This window comes from Solanum pennellii, chromosome 12 (assembly GCF_001406875.1).
Source record: "Solanum pennellii chromosome 12, SPENNV200".
Lineage (NCBI taxonomy): Eukaryota > Viridiplantae > Streptophyta > Magnoliopsida > Solanales > Solanaceae > Solanum > Solanum pennellii.
Window position 1 is genome coordinate 68,125,224 of NC_028648.1, and position 8,073 is coordinate 68,133,296.

An 8,073-nucleotide genomic window follows, 5' to 3' on the forward strand; every position below is an offset into this window, starting at 1 on the left:
AAATAGGTGTTGCCAATTATATCATATTTTAACAACACTTATAAAGTGTATCTTATATTATTGAAGAGTACACTTTTGATGTGTTGCAAAAATTATTGTAGCTAAAAGTTAAAAATTTTGGCTACGCTTTAAAAGCGTTCCCAAAACTACTTTAGGCAACACTTTACAAGTGTAGTCCAGAATAAGTGTGGTCGTAGGCCTAAAATGGTGTAGTGCTGCGAGTTTCTACTCCACTTACAATCGAGAGTTCGAGGTCCCTTATAGAGAATGGAACAGCATCCATCCTCTAGCATTTGCTGTAGCTTGATTCCGAACGATGGTCTTCCCGTATGGCCAAAGTATGAGCATCAATGCGCGAGTTATAACACTCGCGCACATTCTATTCAAAGGGTACGAGAATCAAGGGATAACAAAATACTACACTTTAGTTCTACTCATCCTGTCCATAATGTACCGAGCTTTGGGAAAGTGCAAAGAGGTCCATCGATGCTTCCAAGGATGCAACCTACTCCTTTAGTGGTGGATTCTCAGCCACTTAGCAATGGGTATTGGGACTCATGAGCTACATATTATTGACAACAAGAATACCCATAAATATTTGAATGACATGTTGTACAGGGCGAATATGGACCATCGGAGAACTAGAGGAAGATGGGCTCAGATTTTCTCAGAAATAAGAGAAGATGATTTTCAATGGATGCTAGATTGCTTTATTTCAAAAGAGGTCGTCATAAAGATCCGGAGAAAGCTTGTGCTTCCTCTACCAGGTGTTTGGGGAATTCGCCCTTATGCACCTTTTCGAGTCATGCGATAGTTTTGAAGGAGGCAGACTGTACCTCAAGATGCATATTATGGCACCTATGTGTATGATATTGGGGATGACAGAGTACCGGAATCTTCAGAGATGCTGAGAGAATGGAATGGTGCTAAGCAATTCGATGAAAACACCATCGCCCCAGGTTGATTCAATGATGGATATGACGAGGGTTACAAAGAGTGGATAAGATACGACATACAAAGCATATCCTCTCCTATCCCACGAACTTTTCGAAGTGTAACGGATCGAGAAGCCAAAGCGGTGACCGAGCTTTGAGAGGTGAAAAAGGAAGATCAAGAAATGTATGTCAAGTTTGTCGATAAACAAGAGGCTCTTGAGAAGAAAAATAGAGAAATGGAATGACTAAGACGTGGTTATGATAATCTCGATACCTGTGTTAAGGATAAAATTGAAAAGATGCGATATGAAATCTAGGAGGACAAAGGACGCCTGAGAGAAGGATTTTTGCTAATGCTACGATATATGTATCAACAATACAAGACTCAGGAGAGCAGAGAAGGAGCACGACCATCTAGAGAAGCATAGTGGATTTTGCCCCTGTGTGGGTTTTTATATGTATTTATGTTGTTTTTTTATCCCTTGCATGGGCCTGCCTTTATTGTACTTTCAAATGGCCCCTGCGTGGGTCTGTCTTTAATGTTTTATACTTTATTTTCTCCTTTGTGAACATTAATATTCATTTGTGAAATTTATTTGGGGGGAATTGTTTATTTGGCTCAATTTCATGTGTACATCATTCAAATGCGCTAGGCCTACCCTTGGCACAAAAGAGTCCCCATGTCTGTTTTAGGACGCGATATGTGTGTTTAACTGTTTATGTGCTATGTTGCTCTGAATGAGGATATTGGAAACCCACTCTTTTCCAAAATATATACAGAAGTCACTATCACAAATATCCGACCAAAATTTTCTAAGTCTTAAGTTTCTCACTGAAAAGACAAACCTCATCTCCAAATCCTAAACATTACTCTACTGTCTCATGAAAGGCAAAATCAGTGCTATGGACAAAGGAAAGGGTATTCAAACTGAACCAAGTGAAGAAGAGAGTGTCGAGATGAAAAAGCAACGCGGAAAGCGTCTGTATGAATCACTATTTCCTCTTGAGAGCCCCGAACAGGAGATCAACGAAGAAAGTTATGAAAAGGAAAGTTATGAGGAGTTACTTCCCCGCCCACCTTCTTTCGAGGGACGTCTGGCAAACGAAGACAGCAAAATTTCTCTTGAGGCATATCGCATGAAGGCCGAAAGAAGATAGAGGTCATCTCGTGCACTCTCGTTTTTGAACACTATCGATCTAGGGGCCTGGTAGGACCCGTTAAGAAAGTGTCCCCCCAAGTGGGATTAGGAGATCTCCGCAAGACAGGTGAATGTCATCCTAGGGAGAAAGGACATATAATAGAGAAGTGTATTGGCTTTAAAAACGCAGTCCGTTATTTATTTACTATGGATAGTACTCCTAACACTTGGTGTGACGACGTCATCCTTGCATGTGATGAACCACGTCTTGACATACCGGTCATAGAGGGAACCAGATTATTTTGTTTCTCATTCACACCTTTCAAGAAAACAATGAGGGAAATCTACTCGGATTTGGTTTAGAATGGCGTCTTTACCCATTACTACAAGAATGTGGACATGCAATATTCTGTTCAGCACGAAATTTGAAAGCATTGTCCCTATCATCATCACGCCACAGACCACAACATTGAATAGTATATTGAGTTCCGCCACGACCTCGAATCCCTCATCAACATGGGAAAGATTCGAGTCATGTTTTTTCCTCGTGACTGATGTTGCAACAAGAAGAAGAATGACTGAGATGTAGCCATTATTATTATCTTTAAATCTTTGTTGTCTTTCAATTTCCTTGTAATCGCAATGAATGAATGAATGAATGAGATGTAGTCATTATTATTATATCGAACTACGTTGGCCCTGTATTCTCCTTGTTAAAAACATAGGTAGCCTACCAGGCCCGGGCACTATCTTTAAAAATTTTCATTCTCACCCTTCATGTTACGAGAAGATACGAAGACTAAATCAACAAACGTCAAAGAGCAGATGCAAGAAGACTGTATCTCAACGTGGTTTAGCCTTTCTGAGACAGTGTCAAAACTAAAACAAGCAAGCTCCTGCCTGTTTAAAAAATGTGTTTCCATCCTTACTCGTGAGTTAAAAATATCCTCAACCAAAGAAAATTGTGTGTTTATCTTCTCTATGTGTGATATTATGCATTTTGTATTCTGAATCTTCACTGACAAATCAGCCTTTAGGTTGTTTTCCTTCTCAGGTACTTTGAAATTGATATGTGTCAATCAAACGCTGGTAGATCATCCCTATTTCTCCAGATCAAAAGGTCTCGCAAATTTCTTCCCTAGACAAAGCTCAAAAAAAGGAAAGACACTTATGGGGGATAGTAATGAATAAATAAGTCTTACTGATGTTGTGGTGGCTCAACCCACCATAGCTGACCAGAATGAGTTGATTCTGCAGCTGATGCAACAGATTGCAGAGATGAGGGTAGAAATGCAAACGAGACAGGATTTGCGTGCACCAGGATTTGCTGCTAACACTGCTGATAGGAGACCTCCAATCTACATCCCTTCTTCAAACATAGATCCAGCCCAAAACAAGCCATCTACACCTGATCAGAATCCGTCGGTTATAGATCTGACTACCCAAAATCCCCAATATGTTTCCGCATCCTACAAAACACTACCCCCTCCTCAAAACAACCACCCCCAAATGCCACCCCATCCGTAAAATACCCACCATCAAACCCCTCCACCACCGCAAAATCAAAACCAAAATACTTTCAATCCCCAAACACCCCACCACCACTTAAATCAGAATACCAATCCACAGACTTACCCACAGAATTATCAAAACGCTCAAAATGCCTAGAGTCCCTCTGTAGAACCACCTTTACCTAAAAGAACCACTTTCCAAATTCCTGTCCCCACCGAGCACGATGTGCACGGTTTTGAGCTGGACCATTATGAGGAACAGGAAAGAGAGTGGAGGGCAAAAAAAGAGGCAAAGGTCGTCATAAAAGAATAGATCAAGAAAGCCATGAAGGAGATCCAATGCGTCCCTGATATCGCCGGGCTTAGTTATGAATACTTATGTATTCATCAAAATTTCGACCTTCTGGAAGGGTTCAAGATCCCAAAGTTTGACACCTTCGGAGGAGTGGGCAACCCTATGGCTCATCTGAGAGCCTACTATGACCAGCTCATGGGAGTTTGAAGGGACGAAGCTTATTGATGCGGCTCTTTAGCCAAAGTTTGAGTGAGGCTCTAGAGTGATTCACCTCCCATGTAACCCGACAATGGCCCAGCTGGAATGCTCTAGCAAAGGATTTTATCGATCGGTTTGCATACAACATCAAAATCGTTCCTTATCGATATTCTTTGGAGAAGATGAAGCCGAAATCGATCGAGAGCTACAGAAAATTTTCTTATAGGTGGAGAAAGGAAGCTGCAAGGGTCAGACCGCCTATGTCATAAAAGGAAATTACAGAAGTGTTCGTGCGGGTGCAACAGACTGAGTATTATGATCAAATCCTATTCTTGTTGGAGCAAAATCTTCCGAGATAGTCAACGTTGGTGAGACTATCGAAGATAGGTTGAAAACGAGAAAAATAGTCCATGTTGCTGCATCACCCAGAACATTGAAGAAGAAAAGAGAAGAAATCGTGGTTGTTTCATATGGGGGGAAGAAAACCCCCAGAAGCTCGTCATATTCCCAAGGTCGTTCTTGGCCTTCCGAAAATTCCTACCAAGATTGCTACACGCAAGCTAGTCATCCCAATGATCCCCCAAATTTATCAGACTGCTACCTCCACTTATCCAAACGTGCAAGCTCCACTATACCAAAGTCCACCCCCGAATTAGCAATCTCCCATTTACCCAAATCATCCTCCACCCTACCAAATTCCATCTCCCTACCAGGGTGTTACTCCCAAATGTGCTAACGTGCAGTCGAGCTACCGAGCACCCCCTCCTGCATATCAAGTCCAAGCTCCACCATATCAAAATCCCCACCCGTACTACCAAGGTACAATGCCAAACTACCAGACAAACTCATATCCCAGAAATCAAGCTCCCCGTCCAAAAAATCGAGGTTATCAATAGATGCCTCCCCCACAAGGAAGTTATGATCCCCCTTGACCTCGGTTCGAGAAGAAACCTTCGAGGAATTTAACGACGCTCGCAGAAAGCTGAACAAAGCTTTACGAGAAACTGGCTGCGGCCGGATATATCCACCAAGTGGGGCCTAAACCCGTATCAATTCAAAATTCTATAGGCCAGATCAGAGATGTGCTTATCATTACAACAGTGTTGGGCATGATATTGAGGACTGTATCAACCTCAAGCACAAGATTCACGATTTAATTAACCAAGAGGTAGTTTTTCTCCAACCATCTACACCTAATGTCAATACCAATCCTTTGCCAAATCATGGAGGCAGAAACATTAGTATTATAGAAACAGACGATGATTGGTGTGGGACAAAAGTGATAACTCCAATCGTTCATGAAAATTTGGAAAAGGTTGTAGCTTCTTTGAGCATCAAAGAGAAGAAATAGTTCGTTATTTTGACACCCACAGAGGTTGTAGCCTTGGTGCCATCAGAAACTCTTATCAAGCCAAAATTTGTGATTAAAGTTGCTGCTGCAAAAGGTATGACCCGATCCAGAAGATGTTATACTCTTGAGGATCTTGCTCTCGGAGGTCAAAAGAAGGATCAAGCTAAAAGGCCAATAAGCGAGGGTGAGGCAGAGGAATTCTGGAGAAGAATGTAGCCAAAAGATTATTCTATTATGAAGCATTTGGAGAAGAATCTAGCCCATATTTCTGTGTGGGCCCTGCTGATGAGTTCTCAATCGCACAGGCAGGCTTTGATGAAGGCTCATGATGATATGTATGTGCCCGTTGGCACAAGCAGCGATAATGTGGCCATTATGACTAACCAAGTTATCCAAGGGCATTAGCTTAGTTTTCGCGATGATAAGTTACCTTTTGAAGGATGGTCACACAACAAGGCGTTGCATATCACTGTCGTATGCCACGAGAAGGTCGTAAATCGCATTTTGGTGAATGATGGATCTGGTCTGAATATTTGCCCTTGGTCGACACTAAGGCTTTTAAGGTTTGACCTTGGGAAGTTGGAACAAAACCAAGTCAATGTAAGAGCCTTTGATGGGGTTTAGAGAGATACGTTGGGAGCAGTAAATCAGATCATCCAAATAGATCCTGCAGAATTCAGTGCACAATTTCAAGTCTTGAACATCGACACCAGCTACAACCTTCTTCTTGGAAGGCCTTTTATTCACATGGCTGGAGTTGTGCCTTCTACACTGCATAAGATAATGAAACTCGTTTGGAAGAACGAAGAGCTAGTCATTCATGGCGAAGATAGTCATTCCGGCAGATACACGCCGATTTTCGATGAACTCTCTCGAGGTACTGATTTCTACACGATGGAGCTAGTAAATGCCACCGGTGAAAACTTGGCCCCACAGGCTCTCATGCCTTCTTTGTATAAGACGATTGCTACTGTGATGTTTCAAAGTGGATTTGAACCAGGTTTCGGATTGGAAATAAATTCCTAAGGAATTGTTGAGCCCATTCAAGTTCCTTTCAAAGGGGAAAGGTATGGATTGGGGTACATCCCCACAGATGATGATGAGAAGACAAAGAAGAAGAAGGATCAATCATTGGCCAAGACAATCCCTCATATATATAAATCCCTTCCAGTCCATGATTATGCCGAGCAGAGGGGACCCTGGGGAAGGAATCCGTGGACTTTTTGAAGAGATCGATGCTATCATTGAAGAAGAGGTCGTGCTGACAAGATTCTGTGATGCTGAATCAGGAGAGATGCTGCAGAACTAGACCTCCACGCCCATCTTGATCCCCCGAACTACTTGGTAGAAGGGCATCGTTTTATGCATATTTAAATCAGTGGTAGTCCTGAAGAGGCCCGAGACCCACCATTTTGCATTTTTCTTAACTGTTCGAATTTTTAATTTTCCATCGTGATGTTTAAAATGAAACATGGCCCTATGCCATGGCCAAACATTGCACCGGTCTTTCTAATTTGAATGAAACCCTCTTTTAGGTTAAAATTTATTTATTTAATGATCTGTTATACTTTTCTTTCCTAACTTTATTTGTTTATGCTTTCAGTAATGTAAGTTTTAAACCTACCAATGTCATGTCATGTCACGAGCTGAATGAACAAAATGAGGCAGGTGATGAAGAGGTTGATGAATACGAAGAGAAAAATGAAGTATCGGAATATGTTGCTGAAGAGTTTTTGCAGTTTGAAAATTAGCATAAACCGAATATAGAGAAAACTAAAACTGTAAATCTGGGGGACCAAGAGTGTGTCAAAGAGGTCAAAATAAGCGTTCACTTGAATGAAACTCAAAGAAAAGGCCTAATTCATTTGCTTGCTGAATATATTGATGTGTTTTTCTAGGAAGTAGGTGACACGCAAGGGCTGAGTACTGATGTTGTATCTCATTAATTGCCGATTAATCTAGGGGTTGATCCAGTAAAGCAAGAGGTTTGGAAGTTCAAGTCCGAGTTGAGTCATAAAATTAAAGAGGATATTACCAAACAGATTGAGTCTCGGCTGGTAGAAGTGACTCAATACCCGACCTGGTTGGCTAACATTGTTCCGGTCATCAAAAAAGATGGGAAGATCAGAATTTGTGTCGACTATAGAGATCTCAACAAAGTTAAGCCAAAGGATAATTTTCCATTGCCGAACATTCATATTTTGATTGATTATTCGGTCAAGCATGAAATGCAGTCATTTGTGGATTGTTACGCAGGTTATAATTAGATTCTGATGGACGAGGAAGATGCAGAAAAGACAGCTTTTATTACTCCTTGGGTGTATATCATTACAGAGTGATGCCATTTGGCCTCAAGAATGCTGGTGCTACCTATATGAGGGCTATGACAACCGTATTTCATGACATGATTCATAAGGAGATTAAGGTGTATGTGGATGACGTCATAATCACATCCTGCGAGAGTTCGAACAACTTGACACATTTGAAGAAGTTCTTTGATTGTCTGCTTTGGTATAACTTGAAGTTGAATCCCATTAAATGTGCTTTTGGAGTACCAGCCGACAAGTTGTTCGGATTTATAGTCAGCAGAAGAGGTATTGAGTTCGATCCTTCCAAGATTAAGGCGATTCAAGATTCACCTCCG

The 8,073-nt window shown here is 41.4% G+C and overlaps 1 pseudogene; it reads left to right on the top strand.

Annotated features, from left to right (window-relative positions):
- Positions 1–1,838: 1,838 nt before the first annotated feature.
- Positions 1,839–2,663, top strand: LOC107006502 (annotated as a pseudogene).
- Positions 2,664–8,073: the final 5,410 nt, after the last annotated feature.